General features: G+C 43.0%; 1 protein-coding gene across 3 annotated transcripts in view; it reads left to right on the top strand.

The window, feature by feature from the left end:
- The window catches only part of KDM4B (lysine demethylase 4B), a 566,075-nt gene that overhangs the window by 76,667 nt on the left and 466,362 nt on the right, over positions 1-23,046 (top strand). For all 3 annotated transcript variants that reach the window (XR_012235533.1, XM_073594890.1, XM_073594882.1), the window contains exon 2: positions 22,082-22,189. The gene's annotated coding sequence lies outside the window, so the exon portion shown is untranslated. The remainder of the gene's footprint in view (positions 1-22,081; positions 22,190-23,046) is intronic.

Genomic DNA, 23,046 nt, shown 5'->3' with positions numbered 1-23,046 from the left:
TGGCCTTTATTTCTGATGCCTCAGCGGAATCAGTTACAATGACAGCAAGATCTGCAGCCTTAACTAACTGGGCCAGAAGGGCTCTGTGGTTGAAAACTTTTCCGGGGGACGGGGCATCCAAAAATAAGCTGTGTGGGATACCAATCCTGGGGGGATATGCTTTTTGGGCCTTACTTGGATGCAGTCCTAGACAGGACAGCTGATAAAAAGAAGTTAAGCATTTTTTTAGTTCTTAAAGGGCTCAAGAGCAAGGTTCCAAACCCTAGGAGAAAAGAAAAAAAATTGGTTGTCGCAAAAGGATAAGGGAAATGACCTTTTCCATCCTCCTGCGTCCTCCAGCAAAACGCAATGACTTATACCTACCAGTGGGGGGGAAGGCTTCAAAGTTTCCTCCCCCTTTGGGCCAGCATGAAAAAAAGTCAATATATTTTTTGGACATGCTGTCCCAAGGTTACAGAATAGAGTTTTCGGATTGTCCTCCAGAAACATACTTTGTGACAAGCCTTCCAAGGGATTTAACAAAGTCCCTAGCTATGAAGAACCTTTTAAAGGATCTGATGCACCAGAGGGTTGTGAAACCAGTATCTCCAGAGGAACAGGGTCAGGGATTTTTTTCCCATATATTTCTGATAAGAAAACCATCCTGAAACTTCAGTTTAATTCTCAACCTGAAACCGTTTAAACAAGTCAGTCCTATACAAAAAATTTTGTATAGACTCAATCTTCACGGTCAAGAATATGCTGACCAAAGAATGCTTTATGGCATCAGTTGACCTGAGAGATGCTTATCTTCATATTCCTGTAGCGCCTCAGTCCCAGAAATTCCTGAGGTTTGCGGTGAATAAGGGCAAGGAGATTACACACCTGCAGTTCAGGGCCCTTCCCTTTGGTCTGTCGTCGGCTCCGCGTATTTTTACCAAAATAATGACGGAAGCACTCGCCCCTCTTCGACTCCAGGGGATTGCGGTAATCGCATATCTGGACGACCTCCTCTTCTTTGACCCACCCAGGGAGAAGTTGCAGGGGGATCTGGACAGAGCCCGCAGTCATTTGGAGTCTCTGGGATGGATAGTGAATATTCAAAAATCGAAATCCATTCCAGCTCAGCAAGTACTTTTTCTTGGATACCTGATAAATTCAGTAGAGAAAAAAATCAAGGTCCAGAGGGTAGTAACGACACTTCAAACAAATCAGCAGGTTTCAGTTCGAAGGGTTATGTCAGCTTTGGGAACATTAACCTCATCTATGCCAGCCATCCAGTGGGCAAGGCTGCATTTCAGGCCTCTCCAGAGGTTCCTTCTAAGAACATAGAACCACAGGTCAGAGAGTCTAGATACGAAAATAAAGATCCCCACCAGAGTCAAATGAACACTTTGGTAGAAAAGTCATGTAGTACTACAAAGGGGTCTCCTTTGGTCCTTTCCGACCGAAAAAGTGGTGACAAAGACGCCAGTATAAAGGGATGGGGGGGCTCACATGGGTCAGGATTTGGCACAGGGAACATGGTCCCAGGCCGAGGCCGAAAAATCCTTGAATTGGAGAGGGCTAAAAGTCTTCTCTCCAAGCCTTCTGGGTTTCCATGTCCAGATTCTGTCGGACAATGCCACTACCGTAGCCTACCTGAACAAACAGGGAGGCACAAGAAGCAAAGCTCTTCACTTGTCAGAGATTCTGGAGTGGGCGGAAAACCATTTACTGTCTTTATCCACAGTCTCTCTCAAAGGCATGTTAAACGAAGTGGCAGATTATCTGAGGAAGACAGAAGGTTCAGGAAGCAGAGTGGAGCCTGAACCCAGAAGTGTTTGCATTGATCGCCAGGACTTGGGGCCCTTCCGCAAGTAGACCTGTTTGCTTCAAGTCTTCAGCTCCCACAATTTTTCTCCCTTCACGAAGACGACGGCTCTCAGGGGATAGACGCTCTGGCACACCCGTGGAATTTTCAACTGGGGTATGCTTTTCCCCCTTTCCAGTGAATTCCACTGGTCCTGAGAAAGATACAAAAAGAGAGAGTATCAATAATCTTGATTACTCCATTTTGGCCAAAGAGCTTGGTTTTCCACAGTTCTGCAGTTGGCATTCAAGCCATGTTGGCAACTTCTCCTCAGTCAGGATTTGCTGATGCATTGACCAGTACATCATCCGGATATAGCCAGGTTAAGACTCACTGCCTGGTATCTGAAGAGCAATTGTTAAGAAGCAAAGGTTTTTCAGAAAAGTTAATAACCATGTTAATTTCCTGTAGGAAAAATTTAACTAGAGCTATTTATGCCAAAGTGTGGAAGGTCTAGGTATGTTGCTGTCATTCAGAACATAGGGATGTGAAAGACATGGTCTCAGTATTGGATTTTTTACAAAAAGGTGCAGACAAAGGTCTTGCAGTCAGCACTCTTAAAGTGCAAGTGGCTGCTTTAGGAGTTTATCTGGAGAGATCATTATCTTCAGAAACCCCAATTATGAGATTTTTCAGGGTACTTTCCAGATCCAGACCGGTCCAGGTTAAGCATTTTCCAAAATGGGATCTCAGTGGTTCTGCAAGCACTCGCAAAATAACCATTTGAGCCATTACAGGCCATATCTCTGAAGAATTTAACTTTGAAAACTTTTTCTTGTTGCAATTATGTCAGCAAGGATTAGTGAACTGCACACCCTATCAGTAAAAAAAAACCTTTTTTGTCCATCTTTTCTCATAAGATTGTACTTAAAGTAGATCCGGGGTTTTTTGCCAAAAGTGGCACGTTTTGGTAACAGGTCTTAGTAGATTATCCTTCCAACCTTTTGTTCCAACCCTTTGGGGAAAAGAAGAGCAGTTTCACAATTTAGACGTGAGGCGTACCCTATTGCATTACTTGGAAGTAACAGGAGGTTTTAGATCCTCGGATTCATTATTCATGCTTTTTTCTGGAAACAGAAAAGGCCACCAAGCATCAAAGAAATCAATGGCTAGATGGCTTAAGACAGCAGCTATTATTGTAGCCTATTCTCAGATGGGTCTATCTTCCCCCCCCCGCTGGGAATTAGGGCTCATTCAACAAGGGCTCAAGCCGCTACATGGGCAGAAAGAGCTGGTGCCACCCCAGATCAAATTTGTAAGGCGGCAACGTGGTCAAGTTACTTAACGTTTGTCCGTCATTACAGACTGGATCTCCTGTCAGCGGGAGATCAGGCTTTTGGCAGAAAGGTTCTGCAGGCTGTGGTCCCTCCCTAGGGGGTAAGTCTCTATTATCCTCTCAAGTGCTGTCCTGAAAGACGTTAAGGGAAAATTCAAGTTAGACTCACCGGTAACTTGTTTTCCAAGAGTCTTTCAGGACAGCAGCATCCCGCCCTACGGTATTTTTTAATATATATCTATATCTATATCTATATCTATATATCTCATATAATACTGTGACTAACCATATCTCGATTATGTGTTCCACTTCGGGGCCGGAGGTTCTCTACTACTACTGGCAATGTGTGGGAAGGGGCCTCCTTTTAAATTTGGTGGAAGAGGTGTTTCCTTTCTTTTGGCAAACAGAAGGAGTCACTCTCTCAAGTGCTGGCCTGAAAGACTCTTGGAAAACAAGTTACTGGTAAGTCTAACTTGAATTTTTTGGCAGGGGAGTTTTCTTGCTGGAAAACAACCCAGATCTAGTGGGTTTTAAGAGTAGTTTTCAGCTGTAAAACCTTTCTAACTCTAATAAAAGCTTAAAAATGCTAAAAAATAACTTGGCTTTTTCAGCATTGACCCGCGTTTTTGGGACATAAGCTTTTGTGGGAGTATAGCTTTGCTAAAAAGCGCTACAGCTAACTTCCCGCCTGCCATATAGCAATATGACGTGCACAAAGTGGTTTCATTATCCTGACTGAATGTCATATGACGGGTATGCCAGTCAGTGCCCAATAGGGATGGCACTGTGCCAATCAGTGATGCCTGCCAGTGCCCCCCATCAGTGCCAGCTATCGGTGCTGCATATCAGTGCCCATCAGTGAAGAAGAAAACGTACTTATTTACAAAGTTTTGTAACAGAAGCAAAGAACTTTTTTTTTATTTTATTTTTTAAATTTTTTTTTATTTGTAGCACAAAAAATCCAATACCACCGAAAGAAAGCTCTTTTTGTGGGAAAAAAAATTATAAAAACGTTGTTTGGGTACAGCGTTGCATGACCGCGCAATTGTCATTCAAAATGTGATGGTGCTGAAAGCTGAAAATTTTGCCTGGGCAGGAAGGTGTAGAAGTGCACTGTATTGAAGTGGTTAAAGTCCTTACAAGACTTGTTTTGGTTGTTTAGATTTAGGTTACAAGGATGTGGCAACCGCACTCTGAGTCACACAAATCTATTTTGTACAGGGCAATTTCTTTGCTCAATACAGATACTAATTTTGCTGGTGAATGTCTTGGCTAACCATCTTGCATTATATATGCCAAAATTAGTGCATGTAGACCAATCAAGTTTCATACCAGGTAGGTCAACCTTTGCCAATATAAGCAGAGTTTTCTTAACTTCAATAAGAGGAAGTGGGCAATAGAATCATGCCATTCCTAGAGGCAGCCAAGGCCTTTGACAGCATCGAGTGGCCATTTCTATGTACAATGCTATGTAGATTTGGTGTAGGGCTGAAATGAGGGTCCCCTTTCACCCATCCTTTTTGCCCTTGCGATGGAACCTTTGGCCATGGTAATGCTGAATTCTACAAACATTGTAGATTTCTGTTGCAGTGCCCCAGAAGAGAACAGAAAAGAAAATTTAAACTTTTTTTCTCCGTGACCCTAAGAAGCCCCTTAAATGTTTGTTTTTTTTTTTTTAAATATTTTAATATGTAGTTTTGGCTCCTTTTCGGGTCTGGCGATTTAATTGGGATTAATCTCTAATACCTCTAGATTCACTTAGGAAGCATCTTCTGCAGCTTCATTGAAGGTAGTACATTCTCTGTTATTTAGGTGTTGCCATTGCGGCCTGCCTGACTGTTCTATAAATTTACAACCTCTGATTAGTAATTTATGTCAAATCTAAAAGCTGTTGCCACTTCCTGTTATCTATGGTTAGCTCCCTCAACTACTTTGCAAAATGCTCTTGTATGGATTCCCAGTGTTTGCTTTCTTTTCTTAAATGATAAGTTCACCTTTACAGAAAATCTGTAAGGTAAACTTACACTGGACCCCCCTTCCCCATTCCAACCCCCCCCCCCAATCTCGCTATACCTGAGTCCCGCGATTCCCCGCTCTGACCCATTCAGTCGCAGCTTCACCTGTCCAGAGATTTGAAATCCCAGTGGCTTAATCTCCTAAAAGTACCCCGTAAAGGTACGTATAGGAGGCATTCTAATTGGTCGGCGCTGTCAAGTGGATGGCGCCGACCAATCAAAACCCGCCTAGCCCATCCTGTCAGCGCTGGAGAAGAGGAGAAAAGCCGCAGGGATTACAAATCCCTGAATCGGTAAAGCGGCAACTTGATCTCTCTCACAGCGGGTGATCGCTGGACTTGGGTACCTGGGGAGGGGGGGGGGTCCAGTGTAAGTTCACCTTACAGATTTTCTGTAAAGGTGAACTTACCCTTTTAACACCCTGATTTGTTAGCTGGTGTGAAAATGGAGCCCTCCTAAAATCAAACTGGAAATACTGCAAAGACCTCTTGATGTGGGAGGCCTGGTGCTTCCCAATATGTATAAGGGGTGGCACGTAGCATCAAAACATGGATTCTGTTTGGCATTTTGCAGCACAATTAATTTGTTTGTCAAGCATGTGTGAAAGAAACAGTAACACTTTGGGACTATGTTTAACCACTTGCCTACAGGGCACTTTCACCCCCTTCCTGCCCAGACCAATTTTCAGCTTTCAGCGCGCTCACACTTTGAATGACAATTACTCAGTCATGCAACACTGTACCCAAATGAAATTTGTGTCCTTTTTTTTCACACAAATAGAGCTTTCTTTTGGTAGCATTCAATCACTAGTGGGTTTTTTATTTTTTGTGCTATAAATAAAAAAAAGACTGAAAATTTGGTGAAAAAATGCCGTTCTTCGTTTCTGTCATAAAATTTTGCAAATTAGTAATATTTCTTCATAAATTTTGGCCAAAATTTATACGACTACATATCTTTGATAAAAATGATCCTAATTAGTGTATATTATTTAGTTTTTGTGAAAGTAATGTTCCATACACACGATCCGAATATCGTACGAAAACGGTCGTCCGAGGATAGATCGTACCATATTCGGATCGTGTGTACACTACTTTCGACAGCCGATCACGACCGTTCATCCGATATTCGATCGGACATGCACGAAAATTTTCCTTGTACGATTCCAGATCGTACGATTTTCGTTTAGTCAGTACAGTTGTCTTCCGAAAATACTAATATATTACAACACATGACATCACTTCCGATTTTTTTTTTTTTTTTTTTTTTGTCTGTCCTACGAGAATTTTCGTGACTTTGTTTAGCTATTCAATTTCTACTTGCGACTATTAAGCGAGAACGGTTGTACGAACGGTCGTACGATATTCGGAACGTGTGTACGAGGCATTAGAGTCTACAAGCTATGGTGCAAATCATTGAAAATTGATCACACCTGATGTACTGAAGACCTATCATTTCTTGAGACACTAACAAGCCAGAAAAGTACAAATACCCACAAAATGACCCAATTTTGGAAAGCAGACACCCCAACGTATAATCTATCAGGCATAATGAGTCTTTTGAACTGTTCATTTTTTTTCCAGAAGTTTTTGGAAAATGTGGGAAAAAAATGAAAAGGCATTTTTTCTTTATCGTACATCATAGGACACAGAGCCTCAAGTAATTACTTAGTGGTTATGGTCCTACCTTCAGGTGTTGACACTGGTATAACCAATACAGGAAGTTGACTCCCCTATATAACCCCTCCTCCTTCCAGGAGTCCTCAGTTTTTTCACCAGTGTATAAGGTGCTGGTCACGAGTGAAGATGTGCTCTGAGGAGCTCCAGTGAGGGATCCATGCTGGTTTTAAAAAAAAACCCTCCACAACCGGATCCATCCTCGCCACTGAGGCCATAGGATGGTACCTGGACCTCAATTCAAGAAGGAGATTGTGCCTTTAAGCTTCTCTCTGAGAGCTGGAGCCTAGGAACCAGGACTCTTTTTGGTCTTGCTACATTACCTAAAGCTGTTCCTGAGGGGTGCTATACAGGTCCAAAGGAGCGGAACCCCTATTTAAAGGGCCCCAGTCTTTGAAGGTTTAACTACGCTGCCCGCCGTGATGGGCGAAAGTTGGATCTGTCTGTTAAATCAGCAGTATCCTGCAGCGAGGAAAAAGTAAGGGAAGAGACTTGGTACTGAAAAAGGTGCCTATGCTTTCCTTCCGTATTTTTAAATATGCCTTAAAATGTCTCCTCTAGTAGGAGTAGATTACACATACCTTAATGTGATGCTTGTGCAGCTCTGTGTCTGGCTATCAAGCCATGTGTGGTCCCAGTAGCAGAGGGGAGTTCTCAGTGAACAAGACCTCCTTCTAGAGGATTCAAGGGGATACAGCAATTACAGAAACAGCTTATTACAGGTTAAAGTACTCTGGCAGCAAGTGCAGCAAATTAAGTACAGGCATGGGATTTTTTTCAATAGCCACTAGTTCCTATGAGTGCTTGTTTGTAAATCAATGTGTATATCTGCTGGTATGTTCCCCTCCCCCTCTCTCCTCCGGGAGACACTATGGAAAACATTTATAAAGATTTCCCGAAATACTTAGCTTTGTTCAGTGTTTTTTTAGCAGTCAGCCTGTTGTTACAGGCAGTACTTCATGGGTACAACAGATCTCTGTGCAGGCTCGTAGGCTGCGCTGCCTCCTCCCCTCGTGTCGGTGTTCTAGAGTGCGCAGCGCGCACCAGACTACGTTATACTGAGTAGGAGGGGGCGGCTTCGCTTAGGGGTGTGTTTTTGCTAATCAGGTGGCGCCGTGTATAGGACGTAAGATGTCCACACAGATTAAGAGTCTGCAAACACACGGTGCTGGGGCGGAAGACGCTGAGGACATCAATCAGGTTTTCACCTGATGCCTGTAACACAATACTCTCAGTATGCAAAGAAACTGATAAGAGTCTGTTACAGATCACACTAAGGAGACACAGCAGCGCTGGGCACGTAAGGGGTGTAAACCAGGCATTTCCAGTACAGGAAACATATTGTATCAGCAGATTAAGACTGATCCTATGGTGACATTGTTTTCTTGAAAATTGTTGTTAAAAACAAAAAAGATTAGATTTTGTTACCTCTGTTTTTTTGTACTTTGCATTATGACTTCCAGAACTACTGTAAAGGTACCTAAGGTGCCACCCCCAGGCGCTGGGAAGCCCAGTCATGCCAGCATACAGTCAGACTCTCCGGAGATACCAGACATGGCAAGCCAGGGTGAGTCATTGGAAGCTAGCGGTGGTGCAACTGCTTCACACTTCAGCCCCTGTATACGTGACTGAAGATGCATTTTCCTCAGCCCTGCAGGGCCTAGAAGGAAGATTAGCGGCTTTAATCGCATCCTCCATCCAGGTGGATAGGAAGCGTCCTAGGTCCCCCTCCCCCACTTTGAACTCTTTACAAACAGTGGAGGGTCCTAGGGAATTGTGGGAACAAGATGAGGTATTACCCTCAGACAATATAGAGGAAAGACAAGCCGGTTATTCCTCTGCAGAGGAAACAATACTTGATGTTTCAGCTTCACAAACTGAAGTACAGAGCCTTACTGAAATGGTTCGCTCTGCTTTCATGCTACCCCTAACAGAGTTAGCTGAAGGTTTGGTCTCCTCCCTGGATTCCTTGAAACCTTTACAGCTTTGGCATGCGTTTCCCGTCCACGCATTACTAGAGAAGCTTATTTATACTGAATGGGATCATCCGGATAAGCATTTTTCCCCTCCAAAGAGATTCTCAATTCTCTATCCTATGGAGGAAAAGTTCACAAAAAAATGGAAAGTTCCAGCAGGTGACGCTGAGATTTCCAATTTGAATAAAAGTTTAACTTGTCCAGTAGGTAATGCGCATATGCTTAAAGATCCAACAGATAAAAAGTTGGAAGGTCTGTTAAAATCTTCTTTTTCCGTAGCAGGGAGCGTGACTCAGCCTGCAATTGCAGCTATAGGCATCTGTCAGTCCTTTAAAGGACCAGTTCACAGATGCTCTTAACGAGCTCCCTGTACAACATGCCCGGGAGTTGGCAGAGCTACCTAGAGCATTATGCTTTGCCATAGATGCTATGAAGGAGTCTATTCATCAGGCTTCTCGCCTTGCGCTTGTACTAGTTCACATGCGAAGGACCCTTTGGTTAAAGGGTTGGTTAGCTGAAGCGCCTTGCAAGAATCTTTTAACTAGTTTTCCCTTTAATGGAGAACGACTATTTGGCGAGAGTTTGGATAAATATATCCAAACAATTTCTAGCAGAAAGAGTACTCTTTTGCCAGTTAAAAGAAAATATAAACGTCCTTCATTTAAGAGCACTTTTTCTCCCACGCCTGGTACATCCACCTCTAGGCAGGGGCGACGGCCTCCAGCGTCAGACTCTAGAGGAAGACCTCAGGGTCAAATCCAGGCACAAAGGAAGACCTGGGCTGCAAGTCTGCAAAGCAGATTACCAAGGCCTCGTCATGAAGAGGCATCTCCCATCACCAAGGTGGGGGGGAAGACTTCTGAGGTACTCAGAAGTCTGGCAAAGGGAAATTCAGGACAAATGGACTCTCTCCACAGTCTCTCTAGGATACAAGCTAGAGTTTCGAGAGTTTCCACCGTCTCGTTTTCTGAGATCAAACGTTCCCAAAGATCCGGGGAAAAAGCAATCCCTGTTGCAAGCATTAGACCGATTATTGGCTCAAGGGGGGATCATACAGATTCCCAAACAGAAGCAAGGTTTGGGGTTTTTCCTCAAACCTGTTTACAGTACCAAAGCCAAATGGGGATATCAGACCACTTCTAGATCTACGGAATCTAAATCAGTTCCTGAAGATCCGCTCCTTTCGCATGGAGTCAATCAGGTCAGTTGTTTCCATCCTACAAGGAGGAGAACTTTTGGCATCCATCGACATCAGAGATGCATATCTGCATGTCCCTATATTTCCTCCTCACCGAAGGTTTCTGCGGTTCGAAGTAGAACAAAAGCACTTTCAGTTTGTAGCCTTGCCCTTCGGGCTAGCTACAGCACCCCGGGTATTCACAAAAGTACTAGCCCCACCTCTAGCAAGGTTAAGGGCACAGGGCATAACTGTCTTGGCTTACTTAGACGATCTATTATTAATAGACCAGTCGGTGGCTCGCTTGAAGCAAGATGTAGCCATTACAAGCAGTTACCTGGAGAGTCTGGGTTGGATTCTCAACCTGAAGAAATCCTCCTTAAAGCCACTAAAAAGGCTGGAATATCTGGGCCTGATCATGGACACAGCCCAGGAAAGGGTGTTCTTGCCTCCCGCAAAGATCAGCTCCATACAAGAGCTGGTGCGGATGGTCAGGTCAAAGAAAAAATCCCTCAATACGTCTGCATGAGGTTGTTAAGAAAGATGGTAGCGTAATTCGAAACAGTTCCCTATGCCCAATTCCATTTGAGACTGTTTCAAAACAGTATCCTGTGTGCTTGGAACAAGACGATTCAAGCTTTAGATTTACCAATGCGGCTGTCCCCAAGAGTGTCCAAAAGCCTCAGTTGGTGGTTACTAACTCGGAACCTGCTGAAGGGAAAGTCCTTCAGACCAATTATCTGGAAAGTAGTCACGACAGATGCCAGCCTTTCAGGCTGGGGAGCAGTACTAGAGAAGACGACTGTCCAGGGACAGTGGTCAAGAACCAAAAGAGCCTTACCCATAAACATCCTGGAGATTCAGGCAGTGTATTTGGCTCTGAGAACCTGAACCTCCAGGTTAAAGAATTGTCCTGTCAGGATCCATTTGGACAATGCCACAGCAAGGTGGCGCCAAAAGTCTCTCAGCTCAGAGAGAGGTGAACCAAATCCTAACTTGGGCAGAAAAGAATGTCCCATGCCTATCGGCAGTTTTCATTCCGGGAGTAGAGAATTGGCAGGCGGACTACTTAAGCCCCCAGCAGTTGTTCCCGGGGGAATGGTCTCTTCATCCCGAGATGTTTCAGGCTGTTTGCCAAAGATGGGGGACTCGGGACATAGACCTTTTAGCGTCCAGGTTCAACACGAAGCTAGTCAATTTTGTGTCCAGGACAAGGGACCCACTCGCATACGGAACAGATGCGTTGGTGACCCCATGGGATCAGTTCTCACTGATCTATGCATTTCCCCCGATTCAGTTGCTACCTCGACTTCTTTGCAGGATCAGGCTGGAAAGAAAGTCTTTGATACTGGTAGCACCAGCATGGCCCAGAAGGTCATGGTATGCAGAGATCGTAAAGATGGCAGTGGAGGGTTCATGGCTCCTCCCACTAAGACCAGACCTGCTATCGCAGGGGCCGATATTCCATCCTACTTTACGAACGCTAAATTTAACGGCCTGGCTATTGAGACCCACATTCTGAAGAAACGAGGGCTTTCCAGGTCAGTTATTTCTACTTTGATTAATGCTAGGAAGCCAGCTTCTAGAGCTAAATATTATAGAGTCTGTAAAGCTTATGTTTCCTGGTGTGAATCCAACGGTTGGCACCCTCGGATATATATTATAGGGAGAATTCTTGCCTTTCTACAAGTAGGCATAGAGATGAAGTTGGCCCCGAGCACTATTAAGGGCCAAGTCTCAGCCTTATCAATTTTATTACAAAGACCACTTGCTACGCATTCTTTAGTCTGGGGTTTCATGCAAGGAGTGATGCGGATTAATCCGCCAGTTAAATCACCCTTAAGCCCTTGGGACTGGAATTTAGTTTTGTCGGTGTTACAAAAACAGCCATTTGAACCGATGCAGCATATTCCTTTAGTCCTTTTGACAAGGAATCTGGTATTTTTGGTTGCTATATCCTCAGCACGGAGGGTTTCAGAATTAGCTGCTCGTTCTTGTAAAGAGCCATATTTGATTATTCATGAGGACAGAGTGGGTTTACGCCCTCGTCCAGGCTTTTTGCCAAAGGGGTTTCAGGCTTTCATCTGAATGAAGATATTGTCCTGCCGTTGTTTTTTACAAAACCATGTTCCAAGGAAGAAAAGTCACTACATTGTCTTGATGTGAGCAGTGAAGATCTATTTAAAGAAAACTGCTCAGATTCGTAAGACTGATGTCTTATTTATTCTGCCAGAGGGTCCTAAAAAAGGACAGGCAGCGTCGAAGTCCACTGTTGCTAAGTGGATTCGGCAAGTTATAATTCAAACTTATGATTTAAAGGGAAAGATTCCCTCTTTTCAAGTTAAGGCGCACTCTACCAGAGCGGTTGGTGCTTCTTGGGCAGTGCGTCACCAGGCTTCCATGTCTCAGATCTGCAAGGCTGCGACTTGGTCTTCAGTACATACATTTACAAAATGTTATCAAATAGATGTAAGTTGAAATGAGGATATCGCCTTCGGGCGCAGTGTGCTGCAGGCAGCAGTATAATTCCTCAAGATCTGGGGGTACCCTACGGGTTGTGTCTCCCTCCCCTCAAGTAGCATTGCTATGGGACGTCCCACTAAGTAATTACTTGAGGCTCTGTGTCCTATGATGTACGATAAAGAAAATAGGGTTTTTAAAACCGCTTACCTGTAAAATCCTTTTCTTGGAGTACATCATAGGACACAGAGCTCTCGCCCCTCTACAAAAACTGAGGACTCCTGGAAGGAGGAGGGGTTATATAGGGGAGTCAACTTCCTGTATTGGTTGTACCAGTGTCAACACCTGAAGGTAGGCCCATAACCACTAAGTAATTACTTGAGGCTCTGTGTCCTATGATGTACTCCCAAGAAAAGGATTTTACAGGTAAGTGGTTTTAAAAATCCTATTTTTTCCACAAAGTTGTCCATTTTTAAGATATTTCCAACACATAGCATGTACATAGCAAAAATGACACCCCAGAATACATTCTGCTATTCCTCCTGAGTATGGCGATGCCACATGTGAGACTTTTACACAGCCTGGCCACATACAGAGGCCCACCAGTGAAGTAGCACCTTCAGGCGTTCTACAAGCATAAATTACATATCTCATTTCTCAACCACCTATTACAATTTTGAAGGCCCTGGAGCACCAGGACAATGGAAACTCCCTCAAAATGACCCCATTTTGGAAAGCAGACACCCCAATGTATAATCTATGAGGCATAATGAGTCTTTTGAACGGTTCATTTTTTTCCAGAAGTTTTTAGAAAATGTGGAAAAAAATGGCAAAAATGTCACCCCAAAATACATTCTGCTACTCCTGAGTATGGCGATACCACATGTCAGACTTTTACACAGCCTGACCACATACAGAGGCCCACCATTGAAGTAGCACCTTCAGGCGTTCTACAAGCATAAATTGCACATCTAATTTCCTGACAACCTATTATTTTTGAAGGCCCTTATATTTCTAACACATAGCATTTACATACCAAAAATTACACTCCAAAATAAATTCTATTGAGGAAAGGGTAAAAAAAAGTATTGCCTGTGGTTTTAGTAGTGTCCCCAGAGGAGAGAATTGGTGCAGGCAGGGATGTGCTTGGCAACTTGAATGGAAGGGGGTCTGCTGTGCTGGGGGAGAGGTTTATTGGAAGGCTGGAGGAGTATTTAAACTAGGATTGAGGGGGGAGGGTGAACTAGAATTACATCAAGAAGACAGGTCAGTTAGGGGTCAGACATTAATGGAGGGTAGAATGGGGACAGATGGGGGGAGGGTTATGGCAGGTGTCAAGAAATTTCCCATGTTGCAAACAGCCATTGGAAACTGTAGTGCCATTTGTACTACTAAAAAATATATGAAAAACACCAGACCAAAATGTAATAATGCATTAAAGTGTTTGTTCACCAATGCCAGAAGTCTGCCAAGCAAAATAGGTGAGTTGGAAGCTCTGGTGCATGAAGTGAACTATGATGTAATCGGTATTGCTGAAACTTGGCTTCAATCCTCACATGACTGGGCTATTAATATTCCTGGCTATGCACTCTTTCGGAGAGACAGGGTAAAAAGGAAAGGTGGCGGGGTCTGTCTCTATGTGAGAAGTGATCTCAAAGCAAGTGTGAAAGAGGACCTGATTGATGGAGAGTGTGATGAGTCAGAAGCATTATGGGTGGAACTACATATAGATGGGCGTAGTTCAAAGTTAATCATTGGAGTTTGTTATAGACCACCCAATGTTAACGAGGAGGTGGAGACTCAGCTCCTTGCACAGATGGAAAGGGCTGCAAGGGCTGGGACAGTGATAATAATGGGAGATTTTAACTACCCAGAAATTGACTGGAGTAATGGCACTGCTGGGACAGTTAAAGGGCAAAAATTTATAAACCTAGTACAGGACAATTTTATGGTCCAGTTTATTGAGGCCCCAACTAGGAATGAAGCTCTGTTGGACCTGGTAATCTCAAACCATGCAGAGCTTATTACTAATGTGCAGATAAAGGAACACCTGGGTAGCAGTGACCATAACATGATTTCATTTGATGTTAGCTGTAAACAAGAAATACATAAGGGAAAGATAAAAACACTTAACTTCAAGAGAGCAAATTTTCCAAGGATGAGGGCTGCTCTCGAGGACTTAGACTGGGAGGGAATATTGGCAGCGATAAACATAGAACAGAAATGGGAATTCTTCAAAAAGACTGTTTGGGACCTCACTGCAAAGTATATTCCCATGGGCAATAAGTTTAAAAGGCTAAAAAGAAAACCTATGTGGCTCACGGTCAAAGTTAGAAAAGCTATAAACAATAAGAAAAGAGCTTTTAAAAAATATAAAAATGAAGGAACACTAGTGTCATTTAAATGCTACAAAGAATTTAACAGAATATGTAAAAAGGAAATCAAGGGTGCAAAAATTCAAAATGAACGAGAGATCGCAAAAAATAGTAGGACAAACCCCAAAAAATTCTTCAAATATATTAATAGTAAAAAGGTCAGGTCTGAGCATGTAGGCCCTTTACAAAATAATCTAGAGTGGGTGACTGGGGACAAGGAGAAGGCTAATTTATTAAATACTTTCTTCAGCTCTGTATATACAAAAGAGCATGGGGAAGCTCATGTCCATAAGGGGGGTGGTATTGACACAGCCCCCAATGATCCACAATGGCTCAAAAGGGATATGGTCCAGAAATATTTAGACAGAATAAAGGTGGATAAAGCACCTGGACCTGATGGCATCCACCCACGGATCCTAAAAGAATTGAGCTCTGTAATTTCAAAGCCATTGTATCTAATTTTTAGGGACTCATTAATGACGGGAATAGTACCGCTGGATTGGCGCAGGGCGAACGTGGTGCCTATATTTAAAAAGGGATCAAAGTCTTTACCAAGTAACTATAGACCTGTTAGTTTAACTTCTATAGTCGGGAAGATACTGGAGCGTTTAATAAAAGACCACATAGACGAGTTCTTGCTGGAAAAAAACATTTTAAGCAACAGACAGCATGGGTTCATGAAAGACAGAAGTTGTCAGACAAACCTGATTTCTTTTTATGAAGAGGTAAGTAAAACCTTGGACAGAGGGGTGGCTGTGGACGTGGTTTATTTGGATTTTGCAAAAGCGTTTGATACAGTTCCGCACACACGGCTCATGTGTAAGTTAAAGTCTACAGGCTTGGAAATATCAGTTTGTAAATGGATAGAAAACTGGCTAAAAGACAGAATTCAGAGAGTAGTGGTTAATGATTCTTACTCTGAATGGTCTAAGGTTATCAGTGGTGTACCCCAAGGTTCAGTGCTGGGACCCTTACTCTTTAATATCTTTATAAATGATATTGGATCTGGGATCAAAAGTAACATTTCTGTCTTTGCAGATGACACCAAGCTATGCAGTGGAATAACGTCCTTACAGGATGTCTCCAATTTACAAGCTGACCTCAATGCTCTGTCTAATTGGGCGACTATGTGGCAGATGAGGTTTAATGTTGAGAAATGTAAAGTTATGCACTTGGGGGCTAAGAATATGTATGCATCATACATGCTAGGGGGAGTACAACTGGGGGAATCTGTAGTGGAGAAGGATCTGGGGGTTTTGGTAGATCATAAGCTCAATAATAGCATGCAATGCCAAGCTGCGGTTTCCAAAGCGAGCAAAGTTCTTTCTTGTATTAAGAGAGGTATGGACTCCAGAGAGAGAGATATCATTTTGCCCCTGTTCAAATCATTAGTAAGACCTCATCTGGAATATGCAGTTCAGTTTTGGACACCAGTTCTCAAAAAGGATATCGGGGAACTGGAGAAAGTGCAGAGAAGGGCAACCAAACTGATAAGAGGCATGGGGGAGCTCAGCTATGAGGAAAGATTAGAGGAACTGAATTTGTTCACTCTTGAGAAGAGGAGAATAAGGGGGGATATGATCAACATGTTTAAATATATAAGGGGTCCATATAGTGAACTTGGTGTTGAGTTATTCACTTTACGGTCAACACAGAGGACAAGGGGGCACTCTTTACGACTGGAGGAAAAGAGATTTCATCTCCAAATACGGAAAGGTTTCTTCACAGTAAGAGCTCAGTAGATTGCTTTAAGAAAGGCCTGGATACTTTCCTAAATGTACATAATATAACTGGGTACTGACATTTATAGGTAAAGTTGATCCAGGGAAAATCCGATTGCCTCTCTGGGATCAGGAAGGAATTTTTTCCCCTGCTGTAGCAAATTGGAGCATGCTCTGCTGGGGTTTTTTGCCTTCCTCTGGATCAACTGTGGGTATAGTATTGGGTATATTGGATTGTACGTTTTTTTTTTTTTTTTTTTTTTTTTTTTTTTTTTTTATGGTTGGACTGGATGGACTTGTGTCTTTTTTCAACCTGACTAACTATTTAACTATTTATTTAACAATAGTAATTATCCAGGCAGCAGGCAGGAATATTGTCTATAGTCAGCACAAGGATATCGTCAGCACAGCCAAAGCATTTGTCCATTGAAATTGTCCAGGCAGAGACAGCCAGCACAGCAATAATATTGGTCCTGGTACACCGTTACCCCCCTGCACTCATTATTGTACCGCTCTCCAGCCCTTCGTAAACATACTACCTCTTGCTACAGCTAATTATTTCCATAGTCCAGGTAGCAGGCAGAGGTGTGGTCAGTTTATGCTGCAGGCAGGGGGATGGCGGCAGTAAGTCAGCAGCAGGCTGAGGGCCACAATCAGGTAAGACCTGTGCACAGGGGTAGAGGCTTCGACCCACCCAAATCTCTATGAAGCCTCCGGACTCCAGACCCTAATTCGGAAATTACGAAACCCGGAGACAACAAAAAAAAATTGTTTTCTCCATCCGGAAAAACATTACTGGAGCCCCTCACATATGAGACCCCTGTGTCCTACAGTAGCAGGCCAACAGATCAGTCCAAGCGGTAGGCAAAGCATAGTCCATAAAACAGGCCAGGGTCAGATGACGTGCAAGCAGTCCAAGTGGTGGGCAGAAGCGTAGTTGGTAAAACAGGCCATGGTCAGTTTACATGTAAGCAGTCCAAACAGTAGGCAGAAGCGTAGTTGGTAAAACAGGCCAGGGTCCGTTCACATGTAAGCAGTCCAAACGGTTGGCAGAGGCATAGTCAAAAAACAGGCCAGGGTCAGTTCATGTAGAAGGTAGTGGCATGGTTATTTGAGGAAGCATGGGAAATGGTCAGCACAGATGATGAAAATGGGGAAATGGTTAAGAATATGGGCTAATATTTTAGGGATGTGTGATATAGTCTGAAGCATTCACCAATGCAAAGGCCGGGTTCAAGGGGACACTGGGGACAATGGTAGCTGGTATCTCTTCGAAATCCTTTACTGTTGCATACTCGACTTTTTTTTGCCGTCTTCGGCCTGCTTCAGATGGGGGAACATGGTTCGGGAAGTGGCGTTCGTGAAGTTGGCTAACAGCATCAGAGCGAAGGTTTTCTGGTGGGGCTCTTTAATGGTAGATGAGGGATGTGACAACTTCTTCAATGAATTTTAGGAAGTGGGCAGGGCTTTCGGTGGATTTGGTGTAAATTTTATGTAGGCATTATAAATGGCCAAATGAATTAGAGTGCTACTTTCTTGTACCAGAAATGGGACCTCCTTATTGCTAAATAGGGCATTTAGTCGTTGAAATCCACCCCCCCCCCCCTCATGTACAGATTGTAAGCTTGTACATATTTTGGCTTTACAATGGGACCTCGTCTTCTCTGAACTTCAACTGTAGTGTCGTCATGGATGGTGGACATCATGTACACATTCCTGGTACCCTTCCACCTCAAGGCCAGCACTTCGTTGCATCTCAAAGTTGCTCTTTCTTCCCTTCGCAATTTCTTATGGCTTGTGGGAAGCCCTTCCTATTCTTTCTGGAGGTTCCACAGGCCAGGGTTTGTGCGAGGTATAGGTGTTTGAAAAGGGGCAGGCTTGTGTAGAAGTTATCCAGGTGTATGTGGTAACCTTTCTTTAGCAGTGGGTATGCCAGGTCCCATACAATTTTACCAGTTGTGCCCATGTAGGCCCGGCACTCAGGGGGCTGAAGCTGGGAATCTCTTCCTTCGTATATGCGGAACGCATACAGATATCCTGTGACTCTCTCGCAAAGCTTATAAAATTTCACTCCGTATTTGGCCCTTTTGCTAGGAATGTATTGTTTTATTCCTAGCCGGCCTGAAAAGGGTACCAGGGACTCATCTACACATATATGCTTATCGGGGACAGAGTTCTGCAAATCGCTGGGAAAAGAAATTGAGTGGGCGAATTTTATATAATTTATCGTAATTTGGGTGATTGCGGGGAGGGCACTGGGTGTTTTCACTGAAATGAAGAAAGCGCATTATCATCTCGTATCGGGACCTGGACATTACAGAAGAATAAATGGGCATGTGGTGAATGGGATGGGTGGACCAATAGGCATGTCCTTTATTTTTTTTTTTTTTGTAAGCCCCATGTTTATGGTGAGGCTCAAACATTTTGAACTCCTCCAGAGTCAAATCCTTCCACTCGAATGAACAGGCGTATGAAGATTGGGGGTTGTTGGCAATATGCTGCTGGGCATAAAAAATTGGTCTGGTCCACGATGAGTTGCAGCAAAGTGTTGGGCAAAGGTGCACTTTGTGGGCACTGATGGGGCGACAGGTGCACTTTGTGGGGAACTGATGGGGCGACAGGTGCACTTTGTGGGCACTGATGGGGAGACAGGTGCACTTTGTGAGCTCCTGGCTCTTCTCTCCTCACACTGGAAACGGTGTGTGAGGAGAGAAGATCCGGTAACCGCTAGTAACTGGTCTATGTTTACATTTAGTGATCGGCTGTGAATGGATCACAGCCGATCACGTGGTAAACAGCCACCAGCCATTTGCTGTTTACCCTTGTCGGTAACGAGCAGTATTCCTGGGAACACGCCGCCACCGATGTGACCGCGCTGCGCTCTCCCGATCACGAGCATGCGCGGTCTAAAGCGGGGGAATACCCCTTTGTGATCGGCCATGACGTAATGGCCAATGGCTGTTCACCCCTGTCGGTGACGCGCTGTGTCCCGGGACACGGCGACACCGACAGAGCTGGGCTGCGTGCATTCCCTGTGTGAATCAGCCGCCGTCATGACGGTGGCCCAGAACAAGAGCCGCACCGCTCCGCCGTCATATGACGGTGGGCAGGCGGCAACAGGTTAAAGGCAAACGCATATTTTTTATAAGTGTATGCAAGATAAGGACTTTGAGTATGTAATTTGGAGCACAAATAGCAGGGACTGCTGTTGACTTAATTTTTTCTTCCACATAATTCCATTTACATTTAACAATTCCTATAGCGCTGTCCGCCTTCTATAAATAACTAGCCTGTGTACTGTACTTCCAAGATATGGAATTTACAGGTAAATCCATATCCCTTTTTTTTCACTTTCTGGTGCATTACCAGCTCATTCAAAATGAATGGGCTGCCTTTAAAGTGGACACAAATTCAAAAAGTGAAGATTTTCTGTTATAGTAAAATATTATAATATGAAATGTTATGAAATATGAAATATTTTTTGTGCCTAAGCAGAACCCTGAAAAATCTGCCTTTTTTTTTTTTTTTTTTTTTTTTTCTAGAATGCCTCCTGGAAAATAGTAGTAAACGTGTGCCAATTTTTTTTTGGTGCAACTTCTAGACCTGAGTGTACTCAATGCAGTGTAACAATGAAGTGTGAAGGGTGCCCAACTCAACAGCATGTTTTTGAGTACTGGGAAATGCATTGGAGTCGATGTCTGGCCCATCAGACCATGCACAGATCAGACATTGGATTGAATGTACTATATAAAAATGATGAAAAACAAAATCGGCAAATATTTACAATATTTTGATAAAACTAGAACTACTTTGTCAGCCTTTATCATACATTTTAGTGGATGTTACATAGTAGGTGAGGTTGAAAAAAGACACAAGTCCATCAAGTCCAACCTATGTGGTGTGATTATATGTCAGTATTACATTGTATATTCCTGTGTGTTGCGGTCTTTCAGGTGCTTATCTAATAGTTTTTTGAAACTATCGATGCCCCCCGCTGAGACCACCGCCTGTGGAAGGGAATTCCACATCCTTGCTGCTCTTACAGTAAAGAACCCTCTACGTAGTTTAAGGTTAAACCTTTTTTCTTCTGATAAGTGGCCATGAGTCTTGTTAAAACTCCCTTCTGCGAAAGTTTTATCCCTATTGTGGGGTCACCAGTATGGTATTTGTAGATTGAAATTATATCCCCTCTCAAGCGTCTCTTCTCCAGAGATATGAAGAAAGGTTGCGAGCACTGAACTTATTAACTAATATCCTCCAGACCCTTTATTATCTTTGTTGCCCTTCTTTGTACTCGCTCCATTTCCAGTACATCCTTCCTGAGGACTGGTGCCAGGAACTGGACAGCATACTCTGTTGATCTCAGTTGAACTGACTAGAGCAGGCTTTTAGTGTATGTTCGATGCAGAGTTTACCATAGCAAAAATGAGCTAGGTAATCAGGTTTATTGATGAACTTTTTTCAATTTTTTCGCTTTTCTTTGCCATGCTGTGTAAACCTATGGATACATTTAAAAAGGTCACCAGACATTTTGTTAAAAATGAAATATGCTCATATCACGAGTGTGCTTATAACATGGACAAAAAAACCCTGAGGAGGGTAGATAGGAGCATTCTCTATTTCTGGCACATCAACATTTATATATTTCTTTACTTGAACTACTTAATGGGTTAAAAGATTGGACATTTATTACAGAGATGTTTATTTTGTCTTCACATTTGCTTGAAATGTATTTGGCTATCAAGTGTAATATTAAATGTTTTGTCACAAGTTCGTAACAAAAAATCTCCCCAGCTGGGAAAGGTCTTCTTTTGGACTTGATTTCCAGTTTGGTCTCATAATATAAATACACTATATAAACTTGAAAACGGAAAATCCCTCTAATGGGGCTTTAAAACAGCCAGTGGTATAGGATGAACAAAATACAAAAGGAATAGTATGAATATTTTATTAATACATGCCCTGCAAGGCATGTGTGTGTGGCACTTGCTCCCCTTGTGACTGGCCCACCCGCTAGGAGATCGGGGATACAATAAGAGGGAAACTCCTTCATACTATGGCCACCTGTAACCATTGAGTACATCGTGACTGGCAAAGATGCACTATATGGAATTGTTCATATATTCTTTTTCTCTTGGTTTTAAATCATTTGACACATGTTTACATCTGTACAGTTTTTCTATATATTTATCCTCTGAAGAAGACCCATTGGGGTCGAAACCGGTCAGGTTTCTCACACAATCAACATCTCTGTGTTATTATATTACTGTTGCTTATGGTGTAACCTTATCGCATACTGCCCTCTGTTATTGGTATTGTTTTCTTATTTTGTTTACTTTTGGATTCCAGCTTATGTCCCAACTTTTTGGTGTCAGTATTTATTGTATTAATAAAATATTCATACTATTCCTTTTGTATTTTGTTCATCCTATACCACTGGCTGTTTTAAAGCCCCATTAGGGGCATTTCCCGTTTTCAAATTCATTATTCGGGGTGTGCAGCCTCTTTGTCTGTACTCCTATGAATGTCCCCTTTTTTCTTTTTTTTTTTTTTACACTATCTAAACTTTTCTTGCAGGAAGAAGAAACCTTGACACAGAGGTTTTCAGTAGCAAGATCTGGATGAAGTTCTATTTCAGCACAGGAGAACATTCTCTTAGCGTCACGTGCTTTGTCTCCTGAAAAGGTAAGCTTGGCATTTAGTGGGTTAAAGCAGAGTTCCACCCACATTTTCAACTCCTCAGCATCCCTCACTAATCTGTGCACTGTAAACGAATTGGATAGTTTTTTTCTATTTCGCAGCACCTACTGTATATATGCTGTATTCATTTTTCACTTCCTCTTCCCTGGCCACGCACGTCATTTCTGGTTTGCAATGCCTCCTGGGAGATGTGTGTCATCAATCCCAGGAGGCAATAGGCATTGCTTGGCTGTAGCATCGCATTATTTGCAAACTGGAAATGAAGCAATGGAAGGCGGCGGCCAGCACCATTTTTAAAAAGGATAACCAGGCTTTTGTTGCCATGGTTACCAAAGCTTCTTATACACAGTGCTGGGTGGTGGGGGAGGCGGCTGGAGCATCTCAGCTCTGATTACATACAGAGCCCGGGGGACAGCACAGCCACACCATTACTAAGGATTTATAATAGAGAAATATGATAGATGTAATTTTGATGGGGCAGTTTTGATGGTGGCAGTATGATGGGGCAATTTTGATGGGGGCAGTTTTGATGAGGCAGTGCTAATTGTAAATGATATCCCTCGTTTCTGTGCAGATTTAATAGCGATATCCTATCTCTCTATCTCTCTCTCTCTCTATCTATCTCTCTCTCTCTCTATCTCTCTATCTATCTCTCTCTCTCTCTATCTATCTACATATATATATATATATATATATATATATATATATATATATATATCTCATCTGCACAGAAAGAGGGATATCATTTTACAATTAGCATCTTTTTTAAAAAGTAATTACTTTTTGCAGGAGCTTTTTGTATTTCTAGATTTATAGTCTTTGTAAATGTAGATAAACTTCCT

The sequence above is a fragment of the Aquarana catesbeiana genome, linkage group LG01 (genome assembly GCF_042186555.1).
Source record: "Aquarana catesbeiana isolate 2022-GZ linkage group LG01, ASM4218655v1, whole genome shotgun sequence".
NCBI lineage: Eukaryota > Metazoa > Chordata > Amphibia > Anura > Ranidae > Aquarana > Aquarana catesbeiana.
This window is presented reverse-complemented; position numbering and strand designations above follow the sequence as displayed.